The sequence below is a fragment of the Fukomys damarensis genome, unplaced genomic scaffold (assembly GCF_012274545.1).
Source record: "Fukomys damarensis isolate Sample0158 unplaced genomic scaffold, DMR_v1.0_HiC HiC_scaffold_31, whole genome shotgun sequence".
In the NCBI taxonomy this organism is placed as follows: domain Eukaryota; kingdom Metazoa; phylum Chordata; class Mammalia; order Rodentia; family Bathyergidae; genus Fukomys; species Fukomys damarensis.
Window position 1 is genome coordinate 15,850,045 of NW_022900943.1, and position 25,231 is coordinate 15,875,275.

General features: G+C 38.4%; 1 long non-coding RNA gene across 4 annotated transcripts in view; it reads right to left on the bottom strand.

The window, feature by feature from the left end:
- LOC104873450 overlaps positions 1–25,231 on the bottom strand; it is a 164,236-nt gene that overhangs the window by 120,577 nt on the left and 18,428 nt on the right. For 3 of the 4 annotated variants that reach the window (XR_783475.1, XR_783474.1, XR_783477.1), the window contains exons 4-6: positions 10,872–11,198; positions 5,391–5,453; positions 1,236–1,399 (exon numbers count right to left, since the gene is read on the bottom strand). This is a non-coding gene — a long non-coding RNA (uncharacterized LOC104873450). Of the gene's footprint in view, positions 1–1,235; positions 1,400–3,416; positions 3,598–5,390; positions 5,454–10,871; positions 11,199–25,231 lie in introns of those variants that run through there. The other variant, XR_783476.1, reaches the window with a different exon arrangement.

Below are 25,231 nucleotides of genomic sequence, written 5' to 3' on the forward strand. Positions count from 1 at the left end.
TTTTTTTTTTTTTTTTTTTTTTTTTGGCATATGCTGATACTATTGCACCCTAATAAATACAGCTGTGTTGCCTGCTGGAAAGAGAGAGATGCACCGGTTTCCTCATAAGAGATCTGTACTCTCTTACGCTCCCATCAACATGAGAAGAATGAAGGCGGCTGGTAGAGAAAGCGCTCAGTGACTAGAATACAAAGACATTGTAGAAATCCTGCCTTCAAGGCAAAGATGGACCCAAACATAAAAATCTTTTGCTCTTAGTAGGAGACTTTGTCATGCTTCTCCCGATGTCCTTGTTTGTCTAGGAGTCTGGACTGCTCAGTTATAAAACACAAACTCATTTGAAAATGTCTCAAATTGAGCACTGGGGAGAATTAAGTGCACAGGCGCAGTGACTCTAATATAGTCTGCGTTGTTCTGCTACGGTGAAAACAATCTTTGTCACCGATGAGTTTGGTTTTGCATTGCGAACAGGCATAGTGCCGGAGTATTGGTTAGATTTTCACCCTTGGGATCAAATACCCGCCGTATACAACATAAAAGGAGGAAAAATTCTTTTGATCATGGTTTGGTTTCATTCCATGATCAGCTGGCTCCAAGGCAGGAATATTACGTCAGAAAGGCATGGTGGGGCAAAACTGCTCGTTTCGTGGCAGGCAGGAAGCAGATCCCAGGAGCACCAGGCAGATCTCCAAAGGCACATCTCCCACTGGGCCCACCACCTAACAGCACAGTCCGCTCTGCCCATTAGCAGGTTGATCTACTGATGAACGTGAGGCCCCCAGGATCCTAACACCTTCCCATGTATCTCACAGTCTACTCAAGCTGACAATTAAGCTTAACAGTTACAGCTGGGTAATTTAAACTGGGAGTCTACTGGTTATTGCATGATTGGCATGCCCTGTGCTGCTCAGTGTACCAGCTGGCCCCAGGAGGCAGGGCTCCAGAGACCTCACGGGAGCCCATGCACAGGAAACTGTGGCAGCCCCAGCCCCTGAGTCTCACGGACCCAGCGTTGAGTCTCGGCCACTCGATCTTGTTTCCAAAGAGCTCCACTCCCACTCAGAGACAACCCAACATCCTTGGTTGGAGTGCTGCGTCCCAAAACCCACAGTGTAAATACATGGGCGGTAACAGAGTATCAACTGTTTGCTTCAAGAATTTGTATCTCCAGGCAAAAAGCATCAGCAATGCCTTTATGAGATGGAATGTTCCCTTTCCATGGACCCATACCTTACCTTGTCTTGAGCTGCAGAAGGTGGATCTCAAGGCTGAAGACCGGACAGAAGCATGACGCCATCATTCCTCTGGAAAGAAGCTTTGAAGCAGATGCAGGAACCGTGAACACCTGAGTCTGCCAAAGGGCTTCCTTTATTTCCCAGAGGTCCAGAGATCTAAGAAACTGTTGGCCACAAATGTCCTTCTGAATTAATCTTCTACACTTATGAATGTGCTTTGTCAGAAGTCTTGGATGTCCCCACGACCACAACTACCACCAAAAAAAAAAGAAAACTACACAGAAAGCCTGTCCGGTGTTACACACATTTTGAATCTCCTTGCCTGCGAACTTCAAAGATAGCCTTGGTTTTTAAATTAGTCCTCAGTATTTTTTCACTTGGCCCATAAAGTCACCCTGGCTGTCGAGACCCTGACAAAAGCGGTGTGAGGTTTACTCCGCACAGCTTGCGTTTCGGTAAGGAACAGTGCCCGACAACTTTCCGTCTTCCAGGCCCAGAGACGTAACATCCAGTGAGATGCGTGCTGACTGCACGCTGGCTCCAAAGAACCCACGCATGCGTCAACGTCCCATGACATTTTGGGGTTTTGTTTTTATGAAAAGATAAAAACTACCAGGAAGAACAGCGCCATGTTTGACTTTTAAAATGTACCTGAGGTAAAATTAAAAGGCCTTTTAAAATATTTTTCAGCCGTTTTGAAGTTTGGCTATCACTAAAAATTTTAAACACTATAAACCTGCCTCCCGGCTACCTTGTGTGTGTGTGTGTGTGTGTGTTAACTCTCTTTTGTGATTTCTATCCAATTCTTTGGTGACTTCTCTCCAATTCTTCTGTGAACTGTCCAAGCCTTGTATGACCTTTGTTGTTTTTCAACTTATTGATGGGTAATTCCCAAAGGTCCATTTACTTGTCTAAGTTGATTATTTGGAAATCAAAATCCATTTTGCAGAAAAATAAGATTATAAGTTATGTTTATGGCTCCTCCAAATCTCCATAGCCAATAATGTATGTATAATGTTCTATGCTTTCAACAAAATATAGTTAATAACAAAAGTAACTTTTTCTGCTCTGCATATTTTTGATGAAAACACATTTTAATGAAAGGAAGACTTAGAAGTAGGTTGGAATATTACTGACAATATAAATAATTGGACACTTTCTAAGGCTTTAAGATATCATGGCAATTAGCAAATTTCAAAACGTGCGGTGTTATTTACTTATCAGATGTGTTAACTAATCACGCTTATAGGATTGTCAGCTTCTTTTTCCTTTTTAAATATTAATTACAACCCCAAAGAAGAAGTTAAAGAAAAAGAAAAGAAGAAAAATATATTTTTCTGTGATGTCCTAGGAAAAAGTCAGAGAAGACGTGGTACAAAAATGGAGATATATAAAATGCTTGTTCATATGAAAAGATTTGTCTAACCTGTGAAGTCGACTGATCTGTGGCCGATGAAGCTGTTCAAGTCAGTACAACCTGTGCATATCCTCTTTAGAAGGAAGAAGATCACTGTAAAGCAGGGGTTCTCAAATTGGGGCTCCCCGAAAAGCAGTCCTTCTTTACTCACTCACAAAGAACTCATTAGAAATGCAAATTATTTGGTCTCACTTTAGGCTTGCTAATTCCTAAGCGCCCAATTTGGGGCCCAACTGTTTTGTGTTTAGCCTCCTCCCTGCAGATCTCAAGGCTGCAGAATGAGCACTTCGGGTAGGAGCATTTCCCACTGTGACCACGAGGTGGCTCTGTTGGTCAGGACAGATTGGTTCAGTGAAGGAATTCTGGGCACTAAGGCCCAGAATTCAGGCCACTCTGATGCCATGGGTTCAAATGCCTTATCTGTTGGCCAAATTTCTTCAGTAATCAGGAACATATTCTAAATGTCCTTTATTCTACCTGGTCCAAAACTAAATTTATAGGGCATTTCTAAGTTTGTTTTTTCATGAGCATGGCTGATTTGCAAAAATGGAAAATTTTATTAATATGTGGAAAACATATCTGTTGTCTGTACTGCACTGCTACCTACTACTACCTAAAACATCTATATAATTCTCCATTGACTGAGACACTTTGAATCGTTTCAGAGCTATGCCATAGCATAGCCAGCAAATTCAGAAATGAACCCTTCACTCAGTCTTGGATTCCATTGCCCTTTCATCCACCCTTGTGTAGAGCCCCCCTCCGTTTGACTTTGTCTCTGCCCCAGGCCCTCATCCTTCCTAGATTTGATTGTGTTTTATACTCAATCCCTCCCTTCTCTCATCCCGGGCTCTACACGGCAGCTCCACCTTAAGCCTTGCATCCCTACACAGCGGTCAGGTAGTAGAGAACTGGAACAGCCAGAGCCCACTCCGTGGGAAATGCCTGCAGAGAGGGAAAAAACCACTGAAGCCCTCCACTGCAGCAGTCTTTAGATTGGAAAGATTTTTGTGTCTACATAGAGATATATTATCACAGTTCAAATGTTACTAAAACTCTGCAAGCTCTTCAAAAGAAAAGCACTATAAAGATCTGTATAAATATTTTAAATCTCTTCTTTTGTGGACCATTGTTCTTTATGAAAAAAGATTCTTCATTCATAGGGTGTTTTAACCTAGATTCTTCCAACATAAAAGCTTATTTCAGTATAATTATTTTCCTTTGTAACTCTATGTCTTTTATGCATATAAAATATTATACTAAGAAGGGCACATTGGCTTCACCAGACTGATACAGGGGTTCGTGTATGAAAAAAGATGGGGAACCCTTGGCTGATACTGAGGGACATGATCTAAACCCCAGAGGAAATAATTAATGCTCATCTCTTTGGGCTTCTCTAAGGCATAAAGAACCAATTACCCAGTGACAAAAAGTAAACGGAGCCCTTGGCTAAGCTGAACAAGGGTAATCACGCTTCTAAATTCAGCCAATATCTCCAGCCACTTGGGGATAACTACTCCTGCTTTTTCCTGAGGAGCACATTCACCATAGGGCATCTTCATCCTAGCACAAGGCAGGAACTTAGTGCATTGGTACATACTTGTGGATTGAAATATAGCAAACAGACTTAACTATCACAAAAAACGGGTGCTAGCATGTGAGTGTAAAATTTATGTTATTATTTTCTTTTTTTAAGTAAACAAAATGTACCTCCGATTTTCATGAGGGTCAAATGAGCAACATATAAGATACATATTTTAATGGGAGAAATGTATGTCCTATTCAGGATAGGTTAGATACCATGGTGTGTTTCATGGCTATAGACGAGTCTTTAAGCCCTTAGTTGCCAAAGAGCAAAGTCTATACATTGCTGTTGCCAAAGGCCCTGACATTCTGCTAATTTTGGCTGGGGGTGTTATCATGGGGTTAGTAGCTAAAAAGAGTCAGATCTTTCATACATATAGAAAATCAAAATACAACTATATGTCAGGATTCAGGAAGAGTTTAACATTGCTATGTGGAGCTAAGCAACCATCTTGAAATCTACAACCCCCCGAAGGGTCAAACTTAATAAATGTCCTTCTGGGGGATTACAAAAGAGTTCGCCCATATTGTATTATATACACCTCTTTTAGATTAATCGGTGCAGTATTTCTTTCTGTTTGACAGTTGAAGAAACAGACAACAAAATCTTATCCATGTTTGCCTACTTAGTCTTAGAGTGAGGAAGACTCTCTTCATACATAATTGTGGACTTTCAAGAAGAGCTAGCCCCCTAATGGAATCTTAAACAGCCCATTTGCCAGCAGGGCTCTCTCTCTCCTGTGTCATTCATTAATAGTGGGTGTTCTTGGGTCTGGGAGGGGAAATATTCAGCCTTTACCAAAGATGTCTATGTCCACAAAGGAGAAAATACTCCATCCCTAAAGCAACAAATCACTCTAGGTGTTGTTGGATTTTGGCGCCACTGATTTAGTCACCAGCCATGCAGTTGGCAAGATACTGAAATTGTGCATTAAGAATTGCATCCTCCTACTTTAGCTCCTCACTTTTTTGCCATAGCTTGTACACTGACTATAAAGTACTTATTCTGGGAGAAACAATCTTATGATAGAAGTTTTAAAACAAAGGAGAATTTAGAGATGCACAAGAGAATTACTGTGTGTTAGCTCTCCTGTTGCTGAGACAATGTACCCAATACCCACAGTTAAAGAAGGAGTAGTGTATATTTTGCTCACATTTTCAGAGGTTTCGGTCCATGGTCTACTGGCAGTAAGGCAGAAATGGAACAGCAGAATGACCTGGAGGAGGAAAGATGCCCAATATGTTAGCCAGGAAGCAGACATAGAGAAGACACAAACACACTCTTTCATGTCATGCCCCTAGTGACCTACCTCCAACCAGGTCCCACATTGTAACAGCACATTCAGCTATGAGCTTATCCGTGGATTAATTTACTGATGAGTAAGTGCCCCCACATTAGGAGGTGGGTCCAGGTTGGAAAAGGTGGATCACTGAGGCATGTCCTGGAAGGATATCTTCATTGTCCCCAGCTCCTCCTCTCGCTCTCTTTGTTTCGTGCCTGCCATGTGTTGGGCAGCTTTTTCTTCTACCAGGCTCTCTGCCACTGGAGTTAATAAACCACACACTGACCCCTCTGAAACTGTGAGCCAATATAAATCTCTCCTTCTTTCTTCACTTTTTTTTCAGCACTAGGAATTGAACTCAGAGCCCTCATGTTGAGCTACATCCTCAATCCTTTTTACTTTTTATTTTGAGATAGGTTCTTGCTAAGTTGCCCAAGCTGGGCTCAGATATGCAATTCTCCTCCCTCACAAAGTGCTGAGATTAGAGGTATGTGCCACATGCCTTATTAAACCTCACTTCCTTTGTAAGAGGTGTCAGGTATTTTTTCCCAGTGATGGGAAAGTGACTAAAGTACATCCCCTTTGTCTGGTTTCATAGATGAGGCAAAAATAATGTCATTGTTTCTCTTAGAAGAAATAACTCTGGTTAATTTGTCAGTACTTGAGGAAACTGAAATATTCTCACACATACTTATTATACCCTTTATATTTAAAGAAAGTATCTGCATATTCCTGACTCCAGTATTAGGATGGACATTTTCACAATGCTAGGAATTAGAGTTGGATACCAGTTACACTCAGAGCCAGGCAGAACTGAATGTTTAACACCAGACAATGCTAAGGGAAGTTCATTGAGACTTAGATGGCAGAAAATGTGCTTCATTTAAACAGAAATCAGAAGTGAAAAACTGTGGTGAAGGAACAGTAGGAAATAACATAGCTGCTTATTCAAGTTGGCAAAAACAGGCCACTTCTTTGAATCACAGAAGCTTAATAATTCGTGGAATTAGAAGTTAGCCTAGACTCTGGAAAATACTGAGAGTCAAAGGAGGGCTGGAGCCCCAAGCTACATGTTGCATTTGGAAGTTTAAATGTTGGTACTGAGAAGCAAGAGGTGTGATGTAGAAAAAAGAAATTGTGTACATAATTTTTGAAGGGCATTGTGCTACTAATTAAGGGGTCGCAGGAAATAACAAAGCTATACAAGCAAAAGAATATTCACAAAAGAAAATGCTTCTCATTTTAGATGAACTGAAGAAGTGATTTGTAACACACAGTACTGAGTTAATGATTAACAACTAAAATTACAAAGGAGAAGAATTCTGTCTACCTTGTTGGACATGCACTGGTATTCAGCTAGCTGCTCCTCAGTACCCCTATAGCTGGCTACTCCTCTGCGACTCCTACAGCTCCCAGCGGGGTATTCGTCATTCCCAGTCCAACTCCCTTTTCCTGATGCCCCTGATGCCATACTAGTAGGTGCTGTCATTACACAGCTGTGAACACGTGGAATTCAGTACCCCAGGACACAAGGGTGGCACCCTATTGCAGGGTCTACAACTGCAGGTGACACGGGCGGGGGGCTGGAAGTGCCGGGGGGCGGGGTTAATGACCACTGCTGAGAGAAGGATGGTCAACCGACGACAGAGTTGGCATATAACTTCCCTACTTTCTCCACTCCTCCTGTGAAACAAGTCGGACTAGGAGAGCCACTCAGACAGAGCTGGGCTTCGGTCGTCCCACCCCCTGCTCATTCAGACACTCTGCACCAAGTTCAATCACTGCTTCCTGTGACGGACATATAAATGAAATGTTCTCCCTGCATTGATTTCTCAGGGATACTTCCATGGAAACCTAACCCCAAACGTGCTCATATATACTTGTGCATATATATATTTCAACCTAAAACGATTTCACTAAGCTTTGATATTTATTGACCTCCAAGATCTGTTTTTTTTTTTTTAAATTAGTAGATGCTCACAGTACATAATGATTTCATTCCTTGTGTGGCGCTGGCGCATGTACAAAACACATCTTCATTTGGTTTTCCTCCTCTTCCCTCCCCTCCCTTGCTCCTCCCTCCATCTCTTGCTCACTCCCCCCCCCACATCCTGTTATCTGTCTTTTGTTTTGTGCTTTGCATATTCTGTGGGTTTCTCACATAAGAGAAACCATGTGCTATTTAAGCGTGTGTGTCTGATTTGTTACCTTCATTTTCCTACAAATGACTCATTTATCTTTCTTTACACAGACGAGCGCCCTGTTGTGTATAAATACCACATTTTCTTTATCCATTCATCTGCTGATGTAGATATAGGTTGAGTCTTAGTGTTTTCCTGTATTCCTAAATCGATGAGGCACGTTGTTTTGGACAAAGTAAGGTGAACGTGAATTTCCGGTTCAGAGTAAGGACAACTGCAAAGGGAGGTTTGCCACCTTCTTGGCCTCAGGTTCCGCCTTATAAAAGATGGTCTGTCATTTTCTCACCAAAGGAGAAAACTGGATTTCAGTAAACTCTGCTTAGTAGAGATATTTGACTCATCATCAAATGGGTCAAATGTCACTATATTGGTTTTTATGCATAGCACTTAGTAAACATAAACAATATTTCAAATACATTTATAAAACAGCTACAAAAACCTGTGCTCATAATTTTTAAAAAGCCAATAAGTCAACATCTGCAGGGATTGAAATCTATGCTATTTATGTTCAAATATAAATAAACAGGAAAAAAACATATGAGCACATAATAAAGTCTCTGTCTTCTCAGAAATCTGTAAGAATGAGGAACATGAGGAAAGAGAGCAAAGGAAGCATAATTTTTACACCCATTTGGGATTTTAAACACTTTTTTTTCCAGAAAATGTTTTGATAAGAAATACACATTTTCCAGCTGCCTTTGAATGATGAAGTTCCAATATATTTTATAATGTTCTTCTCTCAAATATTCACTTAGCGTAGCAGCATAATTCACCATATCTAAATTATGAGAGCAGCCTATATGCCCATTAATAGATGAATAAATAAATAAAATGTGGTATACATAGATACAATGAAGTACTACTCTGCCATAAAGAAAGATAAACATGAGTTATTTGTAGGAAAATGGATTAGATCATGATGAGATTATACTTTTAAGTGAAATAAATCATATGTAGAAAACTAAATATCACATGGTTTCCCTTATATGAGAAACCCAGCATAAAAATAAAGAGTACCATAAAGGGGAGATGCTAGGAACAGGGAGGTCAACTTTGTAGAGATGGAAAGGACCCAAGAAAAAGGTCAGAAGGTAAGCGGGAGAAAAGGGGAGGAAAAACTATTAAGATCTAGTATGTGTATTCCCCAAAATGAATGTAATTATCGTGCATTGCAAACATAAAAATAAAATAAACATTTAATTGGGAAACTTCCTGGAAAGCTTATGCAAAGCAAGGATAAAATAGCACTTTGATGAAACATCCACACCCATATTCTTCAGCAGGACAGTGTATGAACCAAAATAAAACGCCAGCTACCACCCTCTGCCAGCGCAGGACTCAGCCCCTCTGATTCGCCAGGTAAATGGAGAGTTTGTAGAATAGATTAGTACCGGCTGGAGATTTAGCTCAGTGGCAAGTACAAGATTTCTCCTGGCAAGCACAAGATCCTGAGTTCAATCCCCGGTATCAGAAAAATAAAAAAATTAAAAAAAAGAATAGATTATCACCCACTAGAGAAGTATTTGCATGAATCTCCCCAGATACTTAAGATTCTGCAAACAAGTTTGGATTATTTAAAGCATTGGTTGAGCCCTGAGCAAAATTTCTCCAAACAGCCCTGGAAGCAGTTCTGCATTACCCAAAGTCTAAGGAATCCTAATGGTAGCAAGAAAATGCACTGCATTCTATCAGAGTAACAACTGCTTCGAAAAGGAGAAAAAGCTTCTTGGAAGCAGAATTTCAGAAAATTATTGGGCAGGACAGAGAGCATAGCAGAAATTTGAAAACAAAAAGAGCACAGAGCAAAAAATCGAACTCTGTCATTTGAATGGTCCATTACCTCTGCAGTAAGAAAGACACCCAGAAATGCTTGAGAACTGTGAATTACTCCCCAGTACCCACATTTTGGGAAGTAAAAGCTCCAAATTGATCTGGCGCTTCTAGATAATCTCTTCTCCTGGAAATTTCATGTCTAAAGCATAGGCATATCTAGTTTGAAATGATCGCTGGAAGTGGTAGGAGCAGTCTCCCTATTACAAAACACAGGACTTCCAGAGAAGCTGCCTGAGGTCTGACTTTAGATCAGTTCTCTTCAAGTAAAGGGGGCTGATCTGAGGGGACTGACCCTAAGGGGAGCTCAGGGAAGCTCCAGATCCTTCCAAGAGCAGTGCAGGCAAGCAGCAGCCACCCACTCCCTCAGAATCCCTAGGGAGGGGCAGCAAGAGCAGAGAAATGGGTGATTAGTGCGTCTATCGTATCTCCAGCACTGTGTCAGCTGCATTATACAGATTTAATACACACTTTAATAAGTACAATCCCCCATGCTAAGTATTTTACATATTTACTACAAGGAAGCTAAAGACACATAGAATGTTACTGGCATCTCCATCTGCATCTTTCTTCTAATCTCTTGTTGGCAGAACAGATGCCAGTCTTGTTTTTCCTCCTCTCCCTTCTGTATCAAACAGGTAGAGATGGCACAAATGCAAACTGTAGGAATGCACGTGTATCAAAAAGGTTGGGCAAACACTTTCTGAGGCCTCTTACATGACAGGGTAGAGTCAGGTACGTAAAATGTCACCACTGAAAAGGGTCTTAGAAACCAGAGACCTCTAGTACTCAGATGAGGAAGCTGATGATCATGCTAGAGAGTGGAAACCAGTATGCTGCGCACTGTAGGAGCCTCCTCAGAAATAAATGTATCAGAACTGTCTGTTCAATATCAAATAATGCAACCACAAAACACTCTGTTGAAACAGACAAGGGAGATCAAAATATAGAGGGTATTTCAAATTCCCAGAGCTCTCCAGATTCTTATCTACGGGTCATGAACCTTTGTCTGTCTCAGATTCCGATGAGTTTGGACAAATTCCAGGGTTCTCAGAACGTGTGTGTGAAATACACATGTTCATGTTCACTCGGTAATAACTCAGTGGAATGACTGTCCGAGACACAAAACCACATGTCTCGTACACTCTCTACAGTGACTTATGGGCCACAAAGGGAAGGCCTCCTGGCATGAGTTGACCCCTGCCAGGGCATTCCTAGAGCTGCCATGCAGCTTTCCCTGAGCAGCAGCATCCTATAGAAATCCTACATGATCCAGTTCAACACATCTACATTCACTCAAAGGAAGGCAACCCAGTCTTACCTTCACTTAGGCGTGCCAACAAGTTTAACACATTTTTCCCAATACAGAAAAGTAAGTTTCTGAGTTTGGGAGCACAGAAGACATCTCGAGAAACAGCAGGGAGCGGGCATCTGGTGTCAGAGCCCTGGATATATCAAATAATGCAAATATGTTAACTGTGGGTCTGTCTTCAGGCAAGTTCCTTCTCTCCCGTCCTCTGAATTCATCTGGGAAGCGAATGAGGTGGGCAATGGTCTCCAAAGATCTTCCTGGTTCTGATGGGTCAGTTAATGTTTACTATACAGTTGAGTTAGGTGTCACAGGTATTTGCCCGCTGTCTCACAGGAGCTATGGCAAAGAATAACATTAACTCATAGCACCTTTCTCTGTGTCTTTTATGACTTCGAACCTGCTTGATCTGCACAACAACCTGAGACAGATAATATTACATTGTTATTTTTATTGCCTCTAAGAGAAAGGACACTGGAGCTCAGATGGAATAAGTGGCTCTTATCACATATTTGCTAAATACCTTGGGGACTGAGAAATCTCTACAGAGAAGGTGAAACAATAGATTGAATGTTTGTGCTCCCCCAAATTTATGTTGAATTCCTAGCCTTCAGTGCGAAGGTATTAGCTGGTGAGCCTTTCTGCTGGCAACATGATCAAAAAGGTAGAGTCTTCATGAATACAGATAGTGCCTTATAAGAGGGACCACAGGGAGCTCTGGTGTATACTCTCATTCTTATTAATTCTCATTAATTCTCATTCTTTCTGACTCTGTCTCCTCTCTCCCTCTCTCAATCTCTCCGCCTTGTTAGGCTATAGGAAGAAGAGAGAAGTCTGCGTCCTAGAAGAGGGTCCTCACTAGAATCTGCCCACAGTGAGCCTCTGATCTTGGATTTTTAGCCTCTAAAACTGTGAGAAAAGAGGTTTGTGATGTTGAAGCCATCCAGTCTGTGGTATCTTGTTATAGCAACCCTAGCCGGCTAATACACACAGTAAGAATTTTTCTTTGTCCTTTAGCCAGGGGTGTTTGTAGATCCAGTTAAGTGAGACCACAGACAAAAGGGTCTGTTAAGAAGCATCTGATACAAATGGAGGCCTCACCCAGCAGAGCTATCAACTCCCATTATGAGACTCAGCTCCCCCGGGGTTCCCTCCCATGCTCTTCGGATATTCTTAGGCCATTTGTGCCCATTCCTACGGGATCTGTGTGACCCTGGGCAAGTTGCCTAATGGAATCAATTATTCCAATTCTCCCAGTGACTATACACTGAAATTGCTCATCAAAGCAGCCTCTGAAAAATGCCCAGGAAGAAAGGGTGCGAGTAAGTAAGAGCTTGGTTACCTCGAGACTCTGAGGACCAAAGGTGGAAAAACCAGGGCAAGGATAAGCAGGGCTGGACTTGTAAAGTTACATTTAACCCACCTCTCTTTACCTTCACTAGGATTTTTCTTAGCCTGTCCTCTCACCTGCTCCCCACACATGCCCAAAAACTACAAATGGAGGAAAAGTCCAACATTTGGGGAACCTTATCGTCAAATTATTTTGCTGCCATTTGCAGAAAAAGAAAATGATTTGACAAGGAGGATAAATTTTATTATATGACATATAATATATATTAATATGTAGCATATAGTATTTATGTTAAATTTATATAAATATTCATTGAAATAGAATCAACATGACATAGTAATGTACCCATTTCATGTGCGCAATTCAACATTTTATATGTGTAGCCATCAAAAAAGTGGAGTCTGTAGTGCCTTCAGTGTCCCCAGAATAAACTCCTACCCATCAGCAGTCACTTGCCCACAGCCATACACAACCACCAATGCACCTTATCTCTAAGTTTTCCCTTTATGGACACTCAAGCAAATGTGATCTGTTGTGATTAACTTTTCTCACTAAGCAAATGTTTTTAAGGTATAACACGAATCAGCACTTCGTTCTTGTTCCTTTCAATATCTGAATAGTATTCCTTTAGCGGACGTACCAAATGTGATTTGCCAATACACACGTTGATAGACATTTGGGCTGTTTCCACTTTTAAGTCATAACTAACAATGATTAATACTTCTCTTAACATTAGTATTCATGGTTTTACTTAGATGTGTTTTCATTTTTCTTGAACATATATTGGCATACTGGATAATACAGGAATCTCCACAAATTGAGATTCTACCAACCTTATTTTCATCAGTCTTGTATGAGTATTTCAATTACTCCATAGCTCATCAATAGTTATTAATTATGGCCACTTCATTATAGCCAATGCACCCAAATCTTAGCATGTATATTAAAGAGGCAGCTCATTGTCCTCTGCTCTACAAGATCTTTTCACGTGCTTATAGGTGATTTGTAAATATTCTTTGGAGAAATAATGTCTACTCAAATCTTCTGTCATTTTTAAATTGGATTGTCTTTATTTGATTTTATTGAGTAATAAAAATTATTTCTATACTCTAGATACTAACTTCCAATCAGATATACGATTTGTAACAATTTTCTCTCAATCTGAAGGGTTATCTATTCACATTGTAGCAATGTCACTTGCAACACAAAAGATTCCAATTTTGACTAAGTCTGATGTATCAGTCTTTTCTTTAGCTGCTTATACTTTAGTGTCATAGCTAAGAAACTATTTCCCAACACAACTTTAAGAAGATGTACTTTTCTTCCTGAAATTTCTTCTCCCAGTTTTATAGTTGTAGCTCTTAAGCTAAGTCTGTGATCCACTTTCAGTTCGTTTACATACACGGTGTGGGGAAAGGGCCCAAGTTCTTTCTCTGCATGTGGCTATTCAGTTGTCCACTCATCCTTCATGGAATTATTTTGATAAATTTTGAAATATATATTTACCATAAATGTGAAGGTTTACTCTCTAGACTTATAGTTCTGTTCTATTGATCCATCTATGCTGAGATCATATTGCTTTGTCTTGATTCTTGCAAATATATATTAAGTTTTCAAGTTGGGATGTATGAATCATAACTTTGTTCCTTTTCAAAGTTATTTGGTTATTATATGTTACTCAAATTTCCACATGAGTTTTGTTTTGTTTTGTTTTTTGAGACAGGGTCTCACTATGTAGTGAAGACTAATCTGGAACTCACTATGTAGCCCAGGCTGGTCTCAAACTCACAACAATCCTCCTGTGCTGGGATTACAGGCATGCGCCACCACGCCCAGCTTCCACATGAGTTTTGCATTGGCTTAATTCCCGGTTGGAATTTTGATAGGGATTGTAATGAATTTATGCATCAATGTGAAGAATAATACCACATTAATGTTAAATCTTCTGCTTCATGAATATGGGATGTATTTCTTTCTATTCAGATCCTCATTAATTTCTTTGACCAACAGTTTGTATAGTGTAAAAAAATTGTCCTTATTGAGCTAAATTGAACCCTATTTTATTTCTGTTGATATTAAAGTTTTCTTAAATTCATTTTCAGATTGTTCCTTATTGAATGTATAGAAATTAATTCATTTTGTATATTAATTTTATATCCTATAACGTTGATAAACTCATTTACTGGTTTTACTAATTTCTGTGGAAATTCGCTAGACTTTGCTATATGAAAATCACATCATCAGCAAATATGGATAATTTGATTAATTTATCTCCAATCTGAATGTCTTTTTCCACTTTCCTAAGTGCCTTCCCTAGAACCTCCAGTACAAGGCTGGACAGAAGGAGTGGAAGTGGGCATCTTTGTCATATGGTTGACTTTATGAGGAAGGCATCTTGTCATCAAGTATGCTGTTAGCCACGAGTAGTTAATAATAACTTTCAGTCCGTATTATTGTACAGATTTTCCATGTATTTCTCCATACACTAGATATACTACATACTATGTACTGTATATCTCTTTCTTACCCTCCTTCACCAGACACCTTCAGCCTCTTCTTTTCTTGCACATTTTTCTCTCCCCAGGGTAAGCTCTTGTCTGCCGCAAGCAACAGGAGCTGGAGGAAGCTAAGGGCTGTGCCTTGTGTACAGACTGGCCAATGCTTCCTTTCCTTTCAGGCTTCATCCTAAATCATGAGTACCTTTTAGAATCCACAGAGGTCGATTCTAATTGCCCTCACATGTGGGAGATACTTTATTTTTAGCTGCCTAGATACCTATGAAGCATTTTGATTGTTTTCATTTTGTGCAATTACTGAATAGATAATCAATAACTAGATAATCAATAATAATTTAGCTATTGAATGGATTTCTGTCTTCATGGTTTGTCATTGTTTCTCATGTAAGCTGCATAAGAAGAGTTAGAGTAATTCATTTCAGTCCCTTGCACTGAGAAAAACCTAAAAGTAGACACAAAGTATTGTCTGTGTTGTTACTTGGAATTTCAACAAGTAATCTTTGGCTGTAAGTATAACTCATACAAGGAAATATTAGGAATTTCTCTTCAAGTGTACTTATGCTCCAAAACATCACTTATTAAAGTAATTATTATTGTTTTTCCTATTCAAATATTTATTCACATCAATAAAAGCAGAGATATGGATTTATAAGTACAATCATGTCTAATCCTCAACTATTAAAATTATAATTCTTTTTCTTTTCTTTTTTTGGGGGGGTACTGAAGATCGAACTTCAGTCCTTGCACTTGTGAGGCAGGCAGCAGAACCACTAAGCTAAATCCCCAGCTATAATTCTTTTTGTATGTGTACTTTTCTACGAGTCAATGACAGACTATTACCCTTTTCCTTTCACATTCTCGCTTTGGCTTATAATCCCAACATGTTCCAACTTACAACCTCTAACATTTCAGTTATAGATTAACTTTCTTTCTCTCAAAAACTCCTTTTATACTTGACTTCTTTCTGCACTTTAATTTTCCACTTACAACTGCAAACCCGAAGACAGAATGGCAGAGATACATTGTCGGTACTGAGTATCTAGAATAGCAGCTATCAAACATAAGTGGATACAAGAATAATTACAGAAGACTAACTAGAGATTCCTGAGCTCATTTCTGAAGATTCTACTGCAGAGGCCAATGGTTTCTTGGAAAAGGCCAATTTCCTCCTTTCCTGGACACACAGCTAGAACACACACCCCAACCTGCCTTGGTATGGGCATGGGACTGTGCTCATACTAATAGAATATACATGGACCGTGTGTGCCTGCTCCAGGGTGGACACGTCCTATTCCTTCAGTTGCTTGAGATGGTGAACTGTAGAGAAACTTTCTTAATAAGAGAAATTCACACAACATAAAATTCATCATCGTAACCATTTAAAAGTGTATAATGTGGTAACTTTTAGTTCACTCACAATGTGTCACAAGCATTACCATAATCTAATTCCAAAACAGCTTCATCACCCAAAGAAGGGCTTTGCGTATTTAGCAGTCATCCCCTCTTCATCTTCCCACTCTTCTGCAGCCTCCCTTAGCAACCAGCAATCTGCTGTCTGCAGATTTACCTATGCTTGACAGTTCAAACTAATGTGGTTTTCTGTGGTCAGGTTCCTTCACTTAGTATGATGATTTCAAGGTTTATTTCTCTTGAGCTAGGCATTAATATGTCTTTCTTTACATAGCTCAACAATATGCCAATGCCTGATATGCCACTTTTTATTTCTCCATTGATGATCTAGCTGATGAATAGTTGACTTAATCCCACATTTTGGCCATTATGGATAGCATATGAACATGCATCTTCAGGTTTTTTTGAACATATATTTTAAATCTCCTAGGTATAGACCTAGCTAGAAGTACATGTGAGATCATACATTAATATTATATTTAACTTCTTTAGGAACTGCCAAACTATTTTGCAAAGCAGTTACAACACTTTTTTATTCTCACTCACAATGTATGTGGTTTCCAATTTGTCCATATCCTTCACAATACTAGTCAGTGTCCGCCATTTTTACTATAAGCATCTTAGTTGGTGTGAAGAAATATTTAAGAATGGTTCTGATTTGTATTTCCCTGATGACCAGAGATGATGAGCATCTTTTCATATGTGTATTGGTCATCTGTATATCTTCCTTGGAAAAATGTTTATTCACATGCTTTGCTTGTTTCTAATTGGATTGTCTTTATATTATTGACTTTAAAATGCTCCTTACATATTCTTAATATCTAGACTATTATTCAGTATATAATTTGAAAATAATCTTCCACATTATGTTAGGCTGTTACTTTTCATAACAGGGTCCTTTGATACACCAACTGGATACGTGTCATTTCTTTATCTTGCCTGTCATGGGTAGACTTTCCTGTATGGTGTTACTGTTAAGGATGTGTCATTGAATATAGGGCTAACCAATTTAAACCAGAATGAATTCATATGAAGATTCTTCATTTTAATGATCTCATTTTAAAGATCGTTTTTTTTTAAATAGCCACATTCACAGATGGTCATGCGTGTTAGGAATTACCATTCAACTCACTACACAAAATAAATGTCAAAGTTAAATAATTCCCCACAACTCAAAAATGGAGAATTCAATCAACCCAAAAGGATAATAGATAAAAGAAAAGAACAGCCAACATTTTCAAAAAAAAAGGATACTTGCATGGTGCAAAACAATGAAAATATTTTCAACCACATCCAGGATGTAGAAAATGCACATGAAAATTATAATGAGATGCCATTTATAAATGCAGAGGTTAAAAATCTTTTAAGGAGTATGTAGGCAGCACTTGCTATGACCATTTCAAACTATCTTTAGATACTATTTGAGATAATACCAGATTCGTGACAGCTAATCAGATATCCAGCAACTGCCCCTTTGTTTCTTGCTCCTGTATGAACCAGTACGGGTCCTTAACAGGAGAGAGATACAATTTGAAGCTCTCTCTTGTTTAGTCCTTAAAATTTCATCTCCTTCTACAGCAGTATTTCAAAATGAGAACTTCTACTTTTCATAAACTATTTGAGGAAATTTAGATCATTCTGTCAGTACAAACTATATCAGCCATGGCCTATTGAATAGATTTTTTTTTCTCTTTTAATTTTGTGCCTTTGGAAATTGTTGAGATGTTTGAAGCCAACTTATTTTCAATATTGAATTCAAGCCTATAGAAATTACACTGCTAAAACAAAGCACTTTCCCAAGTATCCCACTAGCACCACGCTTTCTGACATTGGTCAATGACATTCTTCTGTCATTACCCAAATAATAGGAGTGATCAATATTTATGCAAGATTTTCATAATGATCATACATTATGAATATTATGATATAGACTATAAGCACTTGAAGTAAATCAACATTTTGTATTTTATTATTCAATTACCTTGTTCTTACTGAAAACATCAAGTCAATTCAATCAGTTTTTAAAATTACTCTTGTTTAGGTACGTTCAGTGTGAGCAGGAGAGCTGGCTTTGCTGTATTCATTACTCTATCAAAAGTGATGGACAAAAAATGGGGGGAGGGCATGTTCAATGTGGTCTTGAAAAGTGTTGGTGGACGAAGAAACGAAATCTCCAGAGCAAGGGGGATGATGGGGGAGAAGATGACGCGAGTATGTTATACGCGTGCAGGAGTCTGCCAAAATGAAACCCATTAATCTGTGCAACCAATATGCACTTTAAAAATGTGTACAGGGATTATACTACAAAGTATTTAATGCATAGAAAAACTTCTCAATTAATCAAGTAAATTGCTTCCCCATGCTTATTCTGCTTCAGTTTACTAGAGTACAGAAATATCAGTTTTTTCCCAGTTAGAATAAAAATCGCTAGTGATTATTCAATGCTTTTTGTGAACAGAATCACGTTAAGGGTTCATGCGTATTTCACGATATTCTCATTAGCAAAGTATGCTAAATATTGCCATTTTATAGATGACGAAACTGAGCAGTTTTGGAGTTTTCCAAAATTCATGGGGCCAGTAAGTAATGATACCAGGTTTGAGCTTAACAAGTGACTTTATTTCTGTCTGCAAGCTTTTGCTCAATGAGGCATTTTACCTCCAAAATCTACACTGAGCTATGAATTTGAAATAAAGCACTGATTTCCTCTTGGATTCTGGTGCTGATATGTTTCTGAATTCACTCTTTTTCTCATTTTAGGATACTAAGGTCCTTGCTGAATTTCCAAAACTGAATAAAACACATTAATGTGCTTTTCCAGTCCATTATGCACTCTTTATTCTAGCTCCTTTTTAAATCTAAGGGTTTTGTAGAGGAATAGTGTATTAATTTTCTTATGTTCTCTTGGTAAATGAGCATATATTTTGTGGTTCAAAAACAACACAGATTTATTGTCTTAGAGTTTGGAAGTTTAGAAGCCCTACATTGACTCATATAAGTACTCTGGGCACCTAGATAATCCAAAATGATCTAACTTAGTCACATTAGAAAACTCCCTTTTGTCATTTGAGGTAACTGTATCCACAAATTCTAAGGACTGAGTTATGCATATATTTAAGAGATCACTACTCTGCTTATAACAGATGGTTCCCTTCATCTTCTATGTTCCCTGGAATATCTCTTCCCTGGATGTTTCCTTCAGTCATAATAAGGCTACTCTACTCAATTCAATTCATATTATTTATTTATCTATCTTTTATTGTGTATGGGATACCATAATAGACGATATAGGGGAAACAAAGAGCAAGAAGTGTATATCATGGCTCAGAGGTCAAGAGGTTTACACCCTTGTTGGATAGACACGATGCAGAATAACCAGATGAAAAATGCCCTAAGTCATATGTGAAATTCACTATGCAGGGTAGAGCCTTTCTTCATTTGACAACTCGGGAGACATGACTTTAAAGTACTATGGCTTGTGGAGTACAGAAAAATGCTAAAGAGGTATTGAAAGGTCAATATTCTCATTTTCGTATTTAATTTGGTCATGAAAAGTGTTCGCAGAAAAAGAAACTGAATCTCCAAAAGAAATGAATAACTTAGCTAAGGCCATCCAGAAAATAAAATGAAGAGACTGCACTTAAATCCATTCACTTATGCCCAACTCCAGAGTAATGTTCTTTCCACATATGCCTCTAGACATGACTAAATAGTCCCCCTCAAATTGGATTATGAGTCCTTCTGTTTCTAGTTGGGTCACCAAGCCATTATTTTATTAAAGGGCTTTGCATGGTACAAAAAGATAAAGCCTTATTTATTTTGCTCTTGTGTGGGGCAAGTTTAGGTGATAGGTCTCAAAAAACTGAGTTCTCATCTCTTTGAAAGTGAAGAACTTTGTTTTATTTAGTGTGTGCTGAACAATAGATTCCCAGACACAACTGACAAGTTTTGTTTCTGGTTATTCATTTGATACCTACTACTTTTAAACTGAAAAGTGATATGTTGACTTCAGCTCGTTAACAACAGCATCTACAATAAATATATGGTGTGCCTGACAGATATCCTTTTTCAGTAACTGCTATAAAAACAAGCCTAATAGACTCCAAATTCTTATGGAAAAAAATTAATCATAGTGGATTAAGGAGAATCATTTTTTGATTTCCATATGCATTCTTTCCAAAGTACCTGGCCACAGTCAAGCTAAAAAAATAAGTAGAGAAATATGAACTAAAACATAGCAGAGGTAAAGCAAAACTTGAGAAGAAAAAAAAGAACACAGAATAGAAGGAAAGGGGAGCTCAGCCAATCTTAAACAAAGTGAGATATGAATTAGCTGTTGAGAAATTCCAGAATTTCTCAAATGATGTGGTAGAAAGTTGAGAACAGGTAATTATCCCCTGAAGAAGGTAAGCACTCTCCAAAGGCCACACATGTAGAAATAGCAAATGTTCTATACAATGGAGAGTATGTTTGATAAAATGGTGTTCAGCTGGGGATGGAGAGAAAGAGGGAAACTTACATTAAGTGCATTAACTCTCTCCTAAATTTTTGATTTTTTTTTAAAATTCCAGAACGATTTGTGTGCCTCTCCAAAGGGAGGAAAAGAGCCAAAGGTAGAACCAAATTGGCTGCTAATAAAAATATGAGTAAAACATATACATCTCTAAGGTCTCAGCCCACTCAATTGTGAACAAGAGCATCTGGGTAGATTAGTTTCTAGGCCAAATACAATTATCATTTGTGTCAGTAATCATAAATAATTGCAGAAAGATAAAAAATACTTATCTACAAAACTGCAAGTGAAAACACAGGTGTTCGTGAGTTTTTTTGTCATCCCAATTCAAAACTAACCTCCTTAGCTGACTGGTAGAATAATACATAAGTTCTATCTTGATCAACATTTCTCTGGTCCAGAAAAATACCCTAAGAGGCAGCAATTAGTATATTACTGTTTCTTTTGCTGGGAAAGTAATCATAATAGTGAAGAACAAAGTCAAAATTAAATATATCCTAAGTGTTATACAGCATCACATACTGCATACTAGAACAGAATAAGGAAAATAGTAGAAAAACTAATGAAAGTCAAGATAAATAATTTAGTCAACAGAATTATACCAGAGTTAATCTTTTAGTATGACAATATTACATAAGATGTTAGGAAGAAAGTACTCCAGATAACAAATATATTCTGTACTTATTTTATAATTTTTCAGTAATCCTAAATTAAAATATTTTTAGCCCTTTCCTTCCTATTTCACATTATCAGTTATACAATTTGAACCTTTTTTACACTTTTAGTTTTTCACACCAGAGAAACTATTCAGTATTTACATATGTGTGTTGTAATTATTTCCCTTAAGAATATGACCTCAATATGCATCCATTTAGCTATAAATGTCTCTAGTTTCTAGGGCTAAAGGAGTAGGGCAAGTAGGAAGGGTAGGGGAAAGGAAAGAAGGGAAAAGAAAAAATATGAGAAAAGGAAAAAATGGAAACAAAGTCTTTGTAAACAGGGAAGGGTGGAGGGGGTGAAGGGAGGGCAGGGGAATGGGGAAAAAATAAGAACCAAGACACTGGGAAATTATTGTTTTCCTTAAGTTGATCTAATTATGTGGCATTTGTTTTAGGAGGCCATTTTTTAATCATCTCTCGTCTAGCACTTACTCTTCCTTATTGTATGATACTAACTGCTTACTGGAATTGTCTTGCATTTCATCCTGTGGGATTTCACACGTCCCTGCGTGCTTTGCCACCTCTAGAATAATACCATGAAGACAAAAGTGCCGGGCAGCTCTGTGAAGTATGAGATGGGATTACGCACATCTTGCTATCCAATGTGCATATGGTATGTAAGTGAGGGAGATCACTATTTATAAAAGAGATGATAGCCAGTTGACTTGATCTCCCTGGAAATTTGTATTCTAAATGCTCAATGCTCTGCTTTCTTCTGAAAACTAAGCAAGCACTCTGATCATCAGTGATGAGAAAGATGAAATCTCAGAATCTCGTTTATGTATCCTGTTGTGTATCCTCTATTCACTTCTCTCTACATCGTCCCAGAAAATACACTATAATTCAATATTGAAGATAATTTTCAAAAATCTAAGCTTCGTATGGCCTTCAAATGGGGAACCATCTCATAGCCATTTTCAGGCTGCTCACTTTCCCTTGCTTACTTCCTTGGTCTTCTGCCTGTATCCCTCGATGAAGTACATGTGTTTGTGTGACACACACATGTAAACATTTAAGTCACATTAGGTAATATCCCGAGTACACTGGGTGTGACCTACAATCTACTTATCTTCCACGTCATTTAAATAAAAATGCTGATTGCAACCAGCTGGATTGATTAATAACCTAACAATGGCTTGAAACTATAAAACGCAGTAGGTAGAAATAAGTGGCTAGAGTTTGATTTAGAAGGAAAATGATTTTAAATCTAGTTCTGATAATTTTTCACTGAAACCTTAAGATAAAATTATTTTAGCCTCTTTGCAACCTAGTTTTATCACCTATAGAATCAGAAAAATGTTTATTTCATAGGGTGGCTTTCAGAACTGCATCAGTGATGCAGATGAAAACACCAAGTACATGACAGAATTTTAATAAATTTTATTCTCACTCACCTTACTGCATCTTGTATTAGCCGTGTTTCCTTTGGGAGAAGTCATCCCTTGGTCTCTTTTAATACCCAATGTTTCTAATTTAACTCAGTCCCTGCTAAATTACAGAGAAGCATAATGTTTAGCAACCCAGAGGGAACTCAGAAAACAGAGCAAGACTGAAGCCATGGCTCCAGTCTCTTACTGGGAAAGCCTGTGGCAGCACAGAAACAGACCCACGGATTCTGGGGATGGAGTCAGGATACATTTCTAAGCCTAGCGAGCAAGGAATGCAGAAATGGTTTCTCCCCTGCCTGACCTCCCTGTCTGTGCCACCTCTATTTATTTATCCCTAGGCACCCTGGACAACATGAGGAGGTTCTGATATAAGGTGTTAGTTTCATTCAGGTGCACCTGTGCAGAAGCATTAGTTAACGTCTCATTGAAGTGTCCCACATGTTTCTTTTACCTCAAGACAGCTTAGCGATGGCATTCTCAATCGTTTCCCTAATCCTGGCCCACATAAATTTTCTACAAGTTATTCTTCCCATCCATCAAGAGCTCAGTGAAATCCTTTGGCGTGTACGGTGCATCTTGGCACCAAGCGCACTCACGAAGGAGCCCTGTCATTGCTATGATTTTAGCTTCCATTTCCCCCCACCTTGGTGTTTGAGTGGCTGTGCATGTAGTTTATACAGTAGGGAGAGAGGTGGGTAGTGAGAGCTGGGGTGGGGGCAGGTGTACTGCTCTGTACATTGCAAGGACTTGAGGATGGCGTGGGAATACTTACACAAGGGCAAGAACGACTGCAAGAGACTCTATGTGGCAAACGTATGCCTTAACAACTTTCATGAAATTTTATTTTATGTCTAAAACACAAACTATCTCAAATTTAAGCAGTAACAGTAATGGGATCCATGAGTTCAAATAATACTGTAATCTTAAAAAACCTTTTCTCATATCAAGAACAACCAAAACTTTTAAATCATTATCTAAAGAAGGAAATTAGTATTAAATTCTCCGCCACTTCTCAGAGGGGATTAAGTGCTTCCTCAACTAGTTTATATACTCCAGTATTTTCAGCCTTTTTGTCCCTACTGTCCTTTCAAGGGAAAATTTAAATTTTATTACTGTACACTGTTTGATGTGACGAATTAAAATAATATACTTAGGAGAGTGACATCAGTCTGAAGACAAGATAGACGTTTCCTGTGTTCATCCCTCACAGAAAATTTTAACAGGAACATGTCTTTGGAACAAAATAAAACATCAAATAAAGTAACTAATCCTAATGAAATGAAGGTTTATGAATTTTCCCAGTGAGAATTCAGTTTAATTGTCAATTTTATTGGATCAGAAGCCGTTCAAATATATTTCTGGGTTTTTCTGAGTGGGTCATGGAGGTATGACTCTGGGTCCATATACGGTCCCTTTTCCCCTCTCTGAATTATTCCCCTAGTCTGCTTCCCAGCCACCGTGAACCAATCAGCTTTGTTTCAACAGACCCTCCTGTCATAATGGTCTTGCCTGGGAGCCAGCCAACCATGGCTGAAAGCTCTAAAGCCATGGCCATATAAATCTCCCCTCCTTTTAAATGGCTGGTGTTGGATATTTGACCAGCAATATGAAAGCTGATAATACACCCAAGAAGGAATCCTAACGTATTGTCTTAATAGTGTGATGGGGATCTGGAGATGAGGGAGATAGAGGGAGGAGCAAGAGAAGAAAAAAGGATCAAGATGCAATATATTTGTGAGCTACAGATAGACAAGTACAAAAAATCAGGAAAATAACACATGAGCAAACCAAGTTTAACAAAGTGATATAAACCATTTAAAGAATCAAACAAATTTTGGAAATAAAAAACACAGTATGTGAAATAAAAATTCCACAGGCCACTTTGACTGTTGATTCTATCAAGCATAAAAGAGAACCAGTGAGGTTGAAGACAGGTCACTTGAAATTATTCAAAGAAACAAAAAGACACGAGAATTAAACAAAATTGAGAAAATATATGGGATTTTTGAATCATCAACTAAACTAATATATGTGGTTTTAGAGTTCCATAAGGAGCAGAGAAATGATAGAAAACTTAAAGAAATAATAGAAAAATACCCAAATCTAGAAAAGTAAATGAATAGCAGGTCCATGAATCCGAAAGTACCCCTAAAAGATTAAAATATAAAACAATTTTCACTGAAACACATTACAATCAACAGTCACCAGGGATTTAGCTCAGTGGTACCACTGCCTACCTCACAAGTGCAAGGTCCTGAGTTCGATCCCTGGTACTAAAAAACAAACTGTACAATCAACTGTCATAAGCCAAAGTCAAGGAGAATTTTTAAATCAATGAGAAAAATATCACTTGATGAATAAAAGTCTTTTCCATAAAACCAGCAATGGCTTTCTCAACAAAAAACCTTGTAGACCAGGAGAAAAAAGGAAAATACATTTAAAGTGCTAAAAGAAAAAATCCCTTGACAACCAAAA